Genomic DNA, 13,515 nt, shown 5'->3' on the forward strand with positions numbered 1-13,515 from the left:
TGAGACAAAAGTAACTAGGACACTATTATATTTTCAAATAAACTTTAAGATTATGAAGAGCAGAATTTATACCAAAAATCATTTTTCCTTTAGAAAGTAAAATCAATTAAAGTTCTCAGTAACTTCCTTTTTGACTGATTCTTAGTCCTCATCTTAATTTATCAGCACTTGATCGCTTTTGCTATAATCTCATATAAATCCAATAGAAGATATGTTTAATTATTCTGAACATATTTTTCAAATTTTGAGATAAGTGATTTAAAGAAAGACTGATTCAACTGTTATTAACTAGCTGATTTGAAAAGAGTGCCTTTTGGAAGGAAGATTGCAATTGTACATGAGACTTGGGAGGATAGTAAATGAAAAATTGAGCCTGACCTGAAAGATACAGTAATAAGTAAATATAAAATAGAGCCTTGCTTTCTTCATTGTAAAATGGAGAGAGATTCCTATTCTTAAAAGAGAATGCCTAAGTATTAAGATTGAAGGGGTCAGTGAGGTGTGATGGTACATACCTGTAATCCCTGCACTGAGAGGCTGCAGCAGAAGGATCATGAGTTCAATACCAACCTGGACAATTCAGCTACTTAGCAAGACTCTTTCTCAAAATAATAACAAAAGGGTTGGGGATGTAATTCATTGTGAAGCCCCTGGGTTTAATCCCCAGCAATACACACACACACACACACACACACACACACACACATACATTGAAAGGGTCTGGTTAAAGTAATAGAATATTCCACCTTAAAATATTGCTAAAATGAAATGAAAGACATAAGCTCATTTAAGTTCATTCTTCCAAAAACTGTCTTTTCTCTCTCCTGCAGTATCATTTTCCTACCTTACTACTACGTCATTATTCTCAATATACCAGCATGCTTTTGTTCTCCCACTTTAACAAACAAAAAAGGAATCTCCTCCATCCCATGTCCCCACAAACAAAAAAGAAACCTCCTCCATCCATGTCCCCATTTCTCTGTTCTTCTTTGTAGCAGTACTCACAAAAACTATATATTTATGGCATCCTACTCTTCTATTTACCACTTGAATTGGGTTCCCACTACTCTACCAAAACAGCTCATATTACAGTTCTCAGTAACTTCCTTTTTGACTGATTCTTAGTCCTCATCTTAATTTATCAGCAGCATCGGGAACTCCTCTGTTGCTCACTTTCTTCAGTTGGCTCCCAGAGCACCACTATTGTTTTCTGTGACCTCATTGGCTGTTCCTTTGTTGTCTCTTTTACTAGCTAGTCCTCATCTCTCAGACTTCTTTAAAAGGGAGTACTCATGATTTAGTCCATGCTTATGTTCTTTTTTCTACCTTCTTTCACTCTCTTGATGATCTTTTTCCAGTATTATGATTTTAAATAACTACCTGCAAGGTAACAACTCCTTGTTTTCTCTCTCTGGATCCTCAGATCAATAATCATGTGCTATACAGTGATGTTCCATTAGTGATCGTGGTCCTATGAGATTATCACAAAGCTAAAAATTCCTTTCACCTAATGATGTCATAGCCATAACTCAGTGCTGTCTTAGCATGAAACATCACTCATGTATTTATGGTGATGCTGGTATAAACAAACCTACTGTGCTGCCAGTCATATAGAAGTGTGGTACATAAAAGAGATTCAGTATGTAATACTTGATAGTGATAATAAATGTTATGAGCATATATTTATTATATTATACATTTAATTTTTTATCTCATTATTATTGTTTTTCTTATTTTACTTATAAGAAAAGAAAGTTTACTGTAAAATGCTACACTGAGGTACACTGGCAGCAGCTTCACCCACCTACTGTTCCCTGGGTTTCTTAATGGCATCACTTCCTCTTGTGCTTGATTTAATCTTGTGTTGTTTTTTTCATCATGACCTACAAGCAATAGACTATACTATATATCTCTACCACACAGCCTCAGTGTTTAGTAAGCTATCCCACGTTTATTTGTGCAAGTACTCTATACTGTTCAAGCAGTAAAATCACCTAATGATGCATCTCTCTGAAAATATTCATGTGGTTAAGAAACACAGGACTACATAACCAACTACCTACTTCACTCATCAACTCAAATGTCTAACAGTCATTTTGAATGTCCAAAACTGAAGTATTTAGCTCCCCTCTGCCCAAATCTGCTGAACTACAGTCTCTCCCATCTCAGTTGGTAGCTTTATCCAAGCTCCAGGAGCCATTGTTTCTCTCTCTTTCTCTTATTTCTCACATTCAGTCCCTTGGGATATCTTGTCATTGTATCTTCAAGATATATCCACCTCACTCCTATTGCTGGTCTATAGCATCACACATCTGGATTACCCCAACTGTCTCCTAACTATTATTCCTGTTTCACATTCCCCCTCCAATAATTCAGTCTCAGCATAAAAACCAGAGTGATCTTGCTAAAAAAACTTAATCGTATAATGACATGCCCTATCCCATCAAAACCTGCAACAGCTCTCCTTTTCATTCATTTCCCTACAGTGAGCTCTGGGGCATTATGTGATCTGGCCCCTGCTAAATCTTCATCTCTTCTATTACTCTTCCTAACGTTCCACTGAGTCTACTACTTTCAGTTCCTCCAGAACTCCAGTTACTGTTCTGCCTCAGAGCTTTTGCTATGGTTATGTTTCTGCCTAAAACACTCCTCACTCATGCCTTTGCATGGCTAATATGCACTCTTCTTTAACTCTTTATGCCAAGGTTTCTCAACTTTAGCTTTCCTGACATTTTGAGACAGGTAACTGTTTGTTGTAGACAGCTTCTCCATGGACTGCAGGATATTTAACAGCATCTCTGGTCTCTACCCACTAGACATGAATAGCACTGCCAAGCCACATCCAGTGATCTCAAACAAAATTGTCTCCAGACATTGCCAGGTGTCCCCTGCAAGGCAAAATTGCCCTTAGTTGAGAACCACTGCTCTATTCAAATATCACCATCTCACTAAAGTCTACCTTAGTTGTACTTAAAATTATAAAAGTAGATGTACTTTGAGACCATATTAAGTGAAAAAAATCAGACACACAGGCTTAAATATCACATGGTTACCCTTATATGAGAAACCCAAAGTATAAATAAAGAGCTAATTAAAATATAATAGGACACAGGGAGATAGATCTTTTGCAAATGGAAAAAGCCAAGAGATACAGGGAGGTGGATAGGGGAGAAGGGCGTGAAAAGAATTGAGATCCACAACGTGCATGTACCAACTCCCTATGATGAATGTGATCATTATGTACCACAAATGTGTACTGATGAAAGCTTAAAATAAATAAATAAATTTATAACCCACAATCCTTCCAACCTCCAGAGCATAGCCTCATTACTCAGCTGTACTTTTTCTCATGCACTTGCCACCTTTTAGAATACTACATAATTTACTTACTTATTATACTTATTAGTTTTTCATCTTTACTTGCCTCTAAAATTTAAGTTCCACAAGAAAAGGGATATTTTCTTCATCACTGCATCCTACTAGCACCTAATACATGTAAGGGCACAACAGTACTTATTGAATGAATAAACAACAGAAAGAGCAAAGAGAAAGAGAAAAGACAACAGCAGAAGAGAAACATCAGAAAGTCTTGCAGGATGGAAAGTAAGTAGGAGAGACAAGTGACTTAGGAAGGTGAAGAAAGCTACACCTGGAGTGCCCACAGTGCGAGACCCAATGTAAGTGCCTCAGAGGGGAAGCTGAGAATAAGACTTACCCGGCCCACAAAGCCCTGGAAAGGTTTGCGTTTGAAGATGTAATTTACTTTAGGAGGCAGCGATGGATAAGGTAAACAGCTAAAATCAGGGTTTGGTTAAAAAGTCTGGACAATCCAGACTTGAAATGAAAAATAAAACACATCTTCATCCTACTAAGCAACTCCATGTTCCTCTATCAAGAAACTGGAGATTTTTTCCCCTCAGGAGAAAATGAACGCATAAAAGCTCTGAATGAAGGGATACCAGACTGGCACAGTGGTGGTTGTTGGGGACCATAAATTATAAATTAAAAGTAGCAGGCTTGGAATGCAGAAACTTCCACTTTCTCTCACCCACCACTGAGATATTGATGGTCAATGAGACTGTGGTACCCACAGTGCAGGATGGGATCTGCTGAGGACAATACAGGGAGGCCAATAAGACCCAGGTTGGAAATGGATCTTAACTTCTTCCTTGGTGATGTTAAACTTGTTCATTTTGCTACTAGTATTTTAGTGCTCTTCCAGGTACGGTATCCTATTCCTCCCCCTGAACTTCTTACTGGAAAAAAATAATAGTGTGTCAGCTGAAGAGGTCTTTGCTTTTGCCTTTCTTGAGGCACTGGCTTCCCATGTCTCTTTTTATGCATTACTAAATTTGTTTCTTTTTTTTTCTTCATCCTTTGCTGTACCCCTCATACAGGCAGTTGGAAATCTTGGCTAGTTCCCAGGCAAGTGGTGACAGAGGGTGAGAAGCAGGAAGACTTAGTGTAAATGTGCATTATTATTGAGATCTCTGGCTCCCTTTCTACCCCTGATCACAGAAAGCTAGCACCCAAGCAGGAGGTTTGGAGATGATCCTCTGGAGAAACTGATAGTGCCACAGTAAAGACCTCAAGAGACAGAATCATGGGGACCCCCAACAATTACCAGCAATAAACCCAAGAATCAGTAAAACTATGTGAGCTAAACCACCAATCAGTTTTTAAACGACTTATTCCTAAATATGAAGAGCAAGTCAAGTATCACCAGCTATTTAATTAAAGCTTCCATGGTGAAAGACTGTCCAAAATAATGAACAGGAAGCAAATTCCAAAGGAAACAGACAACTCAAAAAATAGGGGGAAAAAAGCAGATAAACAGATAAATACTGTTACAATACTAAGAAAAAACAGGATGTTACATAAAAGGAACAATCAGAACAAGAAAAACCTTTTGAAAATTAAAGATAAAAATAGAAAACTTTTAATACAGGTATTGGCATTTAATAAAAAAGAAAGCCTGCACAAAAAAAGACAAGGAAAATAGAAGAGAGGAATAAATAGAGGATTATTTTTTACAAGTCTATGAAACCCAAGATCCAAACAATAGGAGGCATAGAAAGAACATGGGAAATGTGACAGAAAGGATGGTCAAGAAATAATGCAAGTAAATTTCCCATATCTGAAAGTATTAATTTCAAGATGAACAATGCTTACAAAGGAGCTGCTACAAGAAATTAAAGAAAGATCCACATGGTCAAGACCTTTCAAGGATAAAGTAATTTCCCTAAAATCTTCTAATGCATAAGGAGGAGGTATCTACAGAGGATCAAGACTTGAAAGTAGCACTTAGATACAATATTGGCCATCAGATGACAATGAAACAGTATCTTCAAACTTACGAAGCAAGTCATTTCAAACCCAGAATTTTAAATCTAGAAAAAAATCACAGTAATATATCAGGTTAGAGAAAAGATGTCTTTACATTTAAAAACATGAAAAAACTCTAAAACTTTACCTCCTAGGCACCCTAGAAAACTGATGGAAGCTATACTCTAGTTTAAAAAGGTACACATCAAGGGGGCTGGGGATTTAGCTCAGCGGCAAAGCGCCTGCCTGGCAAGCGCAAGGTCGTGAGTTCGGTTCCTGGTACCAGAGAAAAACAAAAAAAAAAAAAAAAAAAGGTGCACATCAAGAAAAAAGGAGACATAATTTCAGAAACAGTAAAGACAAAGACTGCAGAACAACAAAAATGTCCCAGGATGGCAGCCTATGCAGAAGGCCTAGTGGGCCTAAAATGGTGGGCTCCATTAAAAAAGGTTTTGGAGGAAACAAACTGAAACATTTGAGCATATAGAGAGAACAGATGAATGCCTGGAAGAGCTTTTAAAGCGACTGAAGAAAGGTTAGCAATACATTCATAGAAAACTAGGCCAATACAAAAATGAAGTATATATTCATGGCAAATAAAAAAAAAATTAGGCAGGTGTGGCAGTACATCCCTGTGCTCTCAGAATTCTGGAAGGCTGAGGCAAGAGGATCACAAGTTCTACCCCAACCCGGACAACTTAACTACCTAATGAAACTGTCTTTCAAAATAAAAAAGAATAATGAGAAATAAAAAGGACTGGAGATGTAGCTCAGTAGGAAAGCCCTAAGTTCAATCCTCAATATCATGGAGGGGTCTTATAAAATAGTGCTATGTGGCTATAAAAAAATGAAATATAAGCCAGGCACAGTGATGCACATGGGTAAACCCAGCTCTTGGGAGGCTGAGGCAAGCGAATGGCTGAGAATCTGAGGACAGCCTGGGCTACATAGTGAGTCTGTCTTAAAAAAAAAATCTCACAAAAAATAAAATTCATTATGTGAGGAAAAAAAATCAAAGCACAGAACAGTGCATATACTAAGCCATCTTATAGGTAAGAAAAAGGAGAAGAAAAATATCTCTTCACATTTTTAAAGTAAACAACCTGAAAAAATTGTCATCTTGGAAGGAGGAAACTGGGTAGAAGGGACAGAAGTAATTGCTATACCTCTCAGAATGTACCTTTACTTTGTAGATTTCAGTTTGGAACTATCTAAATGCTGTATTTTTCAAAATTACAAAAGAAAATTAAATCAAAATTTTAAAATTTTGAAAATCAATCCTTAAAATTTGGAAGCAAATGAAAAAGAATAAAGAAGCTGTGTATAGAGCACCAGGTTAGTGACCTAAGTTCAAAGACAGGAATTATTTCAATGGGCACAATTATTTGGTCTCAGGAACTGGAAAGAAATCTTGAGTTTTTTTTTAATAATCATTTGTTAGCAATCCTATTGTTGCTGTTGTTCTGAAATTATTATACACATACTAGGATAGAACAAGTGATTAAAAATGTTTAGACCATCAAAAGCTAAAATTCTCAGGGCCAGGGATATAGCTCAGCAGCACAAGCACCTGCCTGGCAAGTGTAAGGAGGTCCTGAGTTCAATTCCTGGTACCAAAAAAGAAAAAATAAAATTCTCATTAAGAAACAAGAGCTAAAGAAAGGTGACCACTTACAGGGTAACAGCAAGGGTGAGAGTCTCCAAATGAGCCCTGGAGAAAAGCAGATACCCTGAGGCAGGAACAAGACAGGATGTTCACTATCACCACTCCTACTCAATGGAGTACTTGAAACTTTAGCCCAAAGTAAAAAAGCAACTAAGCAAGAGAAAGAAACAAAATAGATATATATAGGAAAGGAAGTCAAATTATCCTTTTTCATAGATGACATGATCCTTTACACAGATGACCAAAAAATTCCACCAAAAGGTTCCTAGAACTAATAAACAAATTCAGCAAAATAGCAGAGTACAAAATCAATAGCATTCCTGTCTCACCAATGAGAAAGAAATTAGGAAAATAATACCATTCACAATAGTTTAAAGAAAAATTAAATAGTTAGAAATTAACCTAATCAAGGAAGTGAAAGACCTCTATAACAAAACTATACTAGTCTGAATAAGGAGATTGAAGAAGACATTGGAAAATAGATGGACATTACTTGTTCTTGGATAGGCAGAACCAATATTTCCCAATAGCCATGCTACCAAAACTGATATATAGATTTAATGCAATTTCAAACAAAATGCCAACAGAATTTCTCACAGAACTAGAAAGAATATTCCTAAAATTTATATAGAAGCAGAAGAGACCCAGAATAGCAATTGCAATTCTGGGCAATGAAAGTAAAGCAGGAGGAATGACAATTCAGTTACAAAAACAACATGATACTAGCATAAAAAGCTACATGTGGATTTATGGGACCGAATAGAGGATGCAAAAACATCCCCAGGAACACTCAGCCATCTGATCTTTGACAAAGGGGCCAAAAGCATAAGCTGGAGGAAACATAACCTCTTTAAAGAAAGATGCTGGAAAAACCGGCTATCTACATGCATAAGAATCTAAACGCATATCTCTCACCATGTATGGAACTAAAATCAAAACAGACCAAATGTCTAAGTATTAAAATAGAAATATTTAATCCACTGAATGATAAAATAGGTAATATTCTTTAAAATATGCAAGGCCTATCTGAACAGACCCTCAATTACACAAGAAATAGCATCAAGAATCAACAAATGGGATCATATCAAATTTGAGAGGCACAGCAAAGGGAAAAACCAACAGAGTGAAGAACAACCTACCATAGTGGTTGATTGATTGTGTCAGTTTGGGAAGTTTAGAAGCTTAACTAAATTCACTCAGCGATTCTACACCCTAGGTGTAGAGGAGTCACCCTAGGGTGGGTCTTCACTTAGATGATATAAAAGGGAAATGGGGAAGGACAGAGGGTTTCCATTCTTCAGAGGAGCTCCAGTCTTTGCCTTCAGCTTGGACATCATTTCCTGGCTTCTAGTGCAACTCTTCGGCTTTCACCTTGGATCCTTCAGCCTTCCAATGTAGACTCATCAGCCTTCCCTCACAGACCCATCGGCCTCCTGATACAGACTTGCACTGAATGCTGCAGTGAACTCCAGACCTTGGACTGAATCCTTCAGCCTCCAGTGTGCAGATACCCTCTGCATGCCTCCTCACCCACCACGGTGGCTGACCGTCCTAAGCCAGTCTTGTAATTTCTTATACATTTGTATATCTTGTGTGATATCTGTTTTTCTAGTAAAACCCTGACTGACACACCCACAGAATAGGAAAAGTTTTACTAGCTACTCCTTGAACAGAGGACTAATATGTACAATACATAAAGAACTCAAAATAATTAGACCCCGAAATTAAAAGACCCAGTCAAGAAATGAACAATTTAAATGAGCAGATACTTCTCAGAAGACAAAGTTCAAATGGCTGGTATACATATGAAAAAAAAGTTCAACATTTGTAGCCATTAGGGAAATGCAAATTAAAACACTAAGATTCCATCTTACTCCAAAAAGAATGGCTATCACCAAGAAATCAAATAATAATAAATGCTGTTAACACTGTTAGGGAAAAATACACCCTTCTACATTGTGAGTGGGAATGTAAACTAGTGCATTCTTATACATTTGTATATCTTGTGAGATATCTGTTTCTCTAGTAAAACCCTCACTGACACACCCAAGAATAGGAAAACTAAAGCTAGAATTCCATTTGACCCAGCTTTAGTTTTAGAAAACTAAAGCTAGAATTCCATTTGACCCAGCTATTCTCCTTCTCAATATCATCCTGAAAGAGTTAAAGACATTTTATTACAGTGACACATGCATTCCCATGTTAACAGCAGCACAATTTATAATAGATAAATCTAGGAAGCATCCTATTTGTCCATCAACAAATAAATGAGTAAATATGGTTTTGTATCCAATGGAGTACTCGTCTGCTCTAAAGAAGCATAAATCTGAGCCATTTGTAGGAAAATGGGTCTACCTTGAGGCCATAACGTAAGTGAAATAAATCAATAATGCATGCTTAAATATAATTTCTTATATGAGAAACCCAAAGTATAAATAAAGAGCAAAAGAAAAGATAGATAATAGGAGATAGAACAAGGAGATGATACTTTTGCAAATGGGAAGAGTCCAAGAGTTGGGTGGGAGAAATGAGGGGAAGTAAAGGGAATGTAAAAATAATTTAAATATGTGTACATGTACCAACTTCCAATGATGAATGTGATTATTATGTACTGTAAAAATCTACTAATAAGAATTAATTTAAAAAATCAAACCTGGCTCAGCTAATCAACCTGGTAGGGAATATAGGTAATATTCTTAAAAATATGCAAGGCCTATATGACAGCTATATGACAGTTATATTTCCAGTTATATGACAGTTCCTGGAACACAGTGGCTGTGGCAACAGACGAAGGAGTGCAGGTGGTGGATGAGCATGGGAAGTAGGGCTAGCAAGGCCATGGGTCACTCCAAGCCTGGAAGAGAAACTGCACCTTGTCACACAGAATCCTCAAGAGTTCTAGGGGAAGAGAATGTGAAGGATAAACTGGAGGGATGGGAATTTAAAGCTTACTCAGGATCGGCAACCACAGGTACACCATCTGTGGCTTACTTCATGCCTACGTACTACACTGATGTAAGGTAAGCATTCTATCTGTGGACCTTCACGCATACCTAGGGAACATGGAAGCCCCATGGGAACTTCTAGAACTTGGCACCAGTTTCTATGAGAATGTGATCAAAGGAATGCTGGACAGCATAGGTATCCCCTCGGAGAAGCCCAGCTTCCTCAAAGGCATGCATTACCAGCTCAGCAAAGAGTGCACACTGGATGTGTAGAGAGTATCCATAGTCATAGAGCATGATGTCAGAGCTGGAGCTGAGGTCGTAAAGCAGGTGGAGCACTCTTTGCTGAGTGGTCTGTTGTACCCTGGACTGCAGGCTTTTGATGAAGAGTATTTAAATGTAGATGCTTAATTTGGAGGTGTTGGCCAGAGAAAGATTTTCACCTTTGCAGAGAGGTACCTGTCTGCACTTGACTACTGAAAAGGGATCCATTTGAGGAATTCAGTGGTCCCAGGTTGAACTGGGAACAAAATGAGCTCTTCAGAAGAGGAGGTCAAGATTTATCTCCTTGATTGGATGGAAAACATGAAGAAAAAATTGAAGAAGGCCTCCTGTGAGCCAGACAATGAGGAGAACAATAGAATTCTATCCTTTATCAAGAATGTCAGACTCAAGTCTGAGTTTGTGCGCCTTTGAGATGAGAAATGGGGAGGAAACAAAGCCAACACTACTTACCTGGATCTGGAAAAAGACTTTGCTGATGAGGCTGTACATCCTGGAGACCTAAATAATTCTGTTGAAATCACCCTGAACAAGCTCTTTAATACCCTTTCTCTGAAGAAGCTGGCCAGTACTGCCTACCCAGGTCCCTTTAAACAGAAGCCCATTGTCAAGGGCCATACCAAGAATTCAGAACCAGAAGAGATCACCCCATCATGGCCGGACATCTGCTTGAGATAAATCATCAGAGAAGCACCCAGATGCAGACCGACTGTGTGGAGAGGACTGATGTGGGGGAAGCTGAGCCATAGGCAGCAGTGAGCAGCCTGGTGCAATTTGTGCCCAAGGAGGAACTGAAGAATGGGCTAGTAGTGGTGCTGTGCAATCCAAAACCCCAAAAGACGAGAGAAGTTGAGTCCCATGGCATGCTGCTCTGTGCTTCTGTAGAAGGTTTAAGCTGCCATGTTGTACCTATCATAGACCCTCCTGCAGGGTCTGCTTCCAGTGCGCAATTATTTGTGAAGGGCAATGAAAAGTACCATCCAGATGGGGAGGTTAAATCCGAGAAGAAAATCTTTGAGAAACTGCGGGCTGACTTTAAGTTTTCTGAGGGGTGCATTGCACAGTGGGAGCAAATCAACTCCATGACCAAGCTGGGGTGCGTTTCTGTGCATTACTGAAAGGGGGGAATATTAGCTAGCCAGGCTGGCATCTTGCTCCCTTCTCACACCATCCTTGAGTTGTCTGCTCCCTCAGTTTTTTCTATCCACCACCCATTTGCACATCTCTCAGGACACTGAAGGAGCAGGTCCAGGACTTTATGAGGTAGAGAACTGAGTAAGGGGCAGCTCACCTCCATAGAACCTTGGAGCACCCTACTTGCTGCAATGAAAATGAACTCCATGTTAGCAGGTGTTGCAGTGACAAGCAGTGCTTTCCAGGCTGTTACTATTCTGTACAAAGACTTGGTTGGAACAACTGCTGAATGTAAAAAATTAACATTTATTCTAAAGCAAAAAAGAAGACAAAGAGGAGGAGAGAAGTAAATGTGAAGGAAGTATTCAAGAAGAAAAGTGCACTGAAGGAAAAAGAAAAGATATATCCCACACATAGGATGGGCCACCGCAAGGACAAGAGGGCAGGGAAGCAAAACCAATGGCTGCCATCTTTTATACCTTCTTACTAATATTCGATCCCGGCCATCCCCATCAAAAACCCACTTGATCTCATGCTAGAAGATTGGTGTCAGGTACAGGGCTCAGCTTGAGCTGTGTCAGAAGGTTGGTATGAGATGCCAGGCTCAGAAGCTGGTGCTTCGCACCTGTGGTTAGCAAGTCCTTGCAACTGGCGGGCCATGCCCAACTGTCCCAGTCATGTTGCCACACCCTAGTCTCCCGCCTGACCCAGGTAGTAAGGAGGCCCAGGCAACAGCAGATGTCTCCCTCTACCTTCTTCTTTTGGCAATTGACTAGAAAATTCTGATTTCAATCTGACTCATAGAAAAAAATTACACCCGAATCTGGTGAACACTCTAGGTTTACCAGTGCATAGAATGACATTATGTGACAGTGAATGACAGTAGAATGACATAGAATGACAGTGAAGAATAACATTAAATACATCATGGAAATTTAATTAGCAAAATCTAGAGTATAAGAATCTCCAAAAGAAAACAAACTGGTTTCTTCAAAAGATACATTGCAAGAACTAAGGTTTAAGAGGGAGGAGTATTACAAATTAAAAGGCTGAAGAGACACACATTATTTTATAATACTGGAGATTGAACCTAGTGATGGCCTTCTCACTGAAATCCTCAGCCCCTTTTGTTTGGTTTTTTATTTTGAGACAGAATCTTACTAAGTTGCTGAGTTGCCCAGGCTGAGCTCAAACTTGCAATCCTCCTGCCTCAGCCACCCAGACCAATGGGGTTACAGCTGTGCACCAGCATACCTGGCTGAGACATATTAAATGCAACATGTCAGGGCTGGGGATTTAGCTCAGGGGCACAGCGCCTGCCTGGCAAGTGCAAGGTCGTGAGTTCGATTTCTGGTGCCTGAAACCACCCCATAAAAAAACAAAGAAAAAAAGAACAAATAAATGCAACATGTCTCTGTGGGTTCTGTATCAAGTTCAAGCAACCACAGATCAAAAATTATAACTGTATTGAAAAAATACAGACCAGTTCTTGTCACCACTCCCTGAATAATTCATAATAACTATTTATATAGCTATTTATTTACACAGTATTTAGTTATATTAGCTATTATAGGTAGTCTAGAGATTATTTAAAGTATGCAGGAAGATGGGCATGGATGATATGAAAATACTATCATTTTATGGAAAAGACTTGAAAATTGCCAAATATTAGTATCTGCAAGGGTCTGGGAATCAAGTTCCCACAGATACTAAGAGATGTGTATATCTTGATTGAATTTGACTTCAACAAACCAACTATAAAAATGATTTATGAGATAAATTGATTCTAAATCTGAACATTTACCAGATATTTCATATTACAGACTAGAAGATTTATATTTACATATGATAATGATATAAGGTCATATTGAAAAACTAAGTCTTTTCTTTTAGTATTCACACTAAAATATTTACATGTTATATTGTATACCATCTTCAATTTGCTCAAACTAATTCACTGGGGATAGGTAGAAATCGGATGAGAGTATAAACCAGTGATGGCAAACCTATGGCATGCATGCTGCAGTGGTCTGTTTGCATCACTGAAAACTCTAAAAGTTTTGCCATCACTGTTATAGACAAAACATGATTGGCCATGTGTTGATAGTCACTGAAGTTCGGAAATGGATACACAGGCTTTGTTGCCCCAGTCTCCACTTTATA

General features: G+C 38.5%; 1 pseudogene; it reads left to right on the forward strand.

The window, feature by feature from the left end:
- Positions 1-4,099: 4,099 nt before the first annotated feature.
- LOC102013952 lies at positions 4,100-11,336 on the forward strand (annotated as a pseudogene).
- The last annotated feature ends 2,179 nt before the right edge of the window (positions 11,337-13,515 follow it).

This window comes from Chinchilla lanigera, unplaced genomic scaffold (assembly GCF_000276665.1).
Source record: "Chinchilla lanigera isolate Chin_1 unplaced genomic scaffold, ChiLan1.0 scaffold00102, whole genome shotgun sequence".
Classification (NCBI taxonomy): Eukaryota; Metazoa; Chordata; class Mammalia; order Rodentia; family Chinchillidae; genus Chinchilla; species Chinchilla lanigera.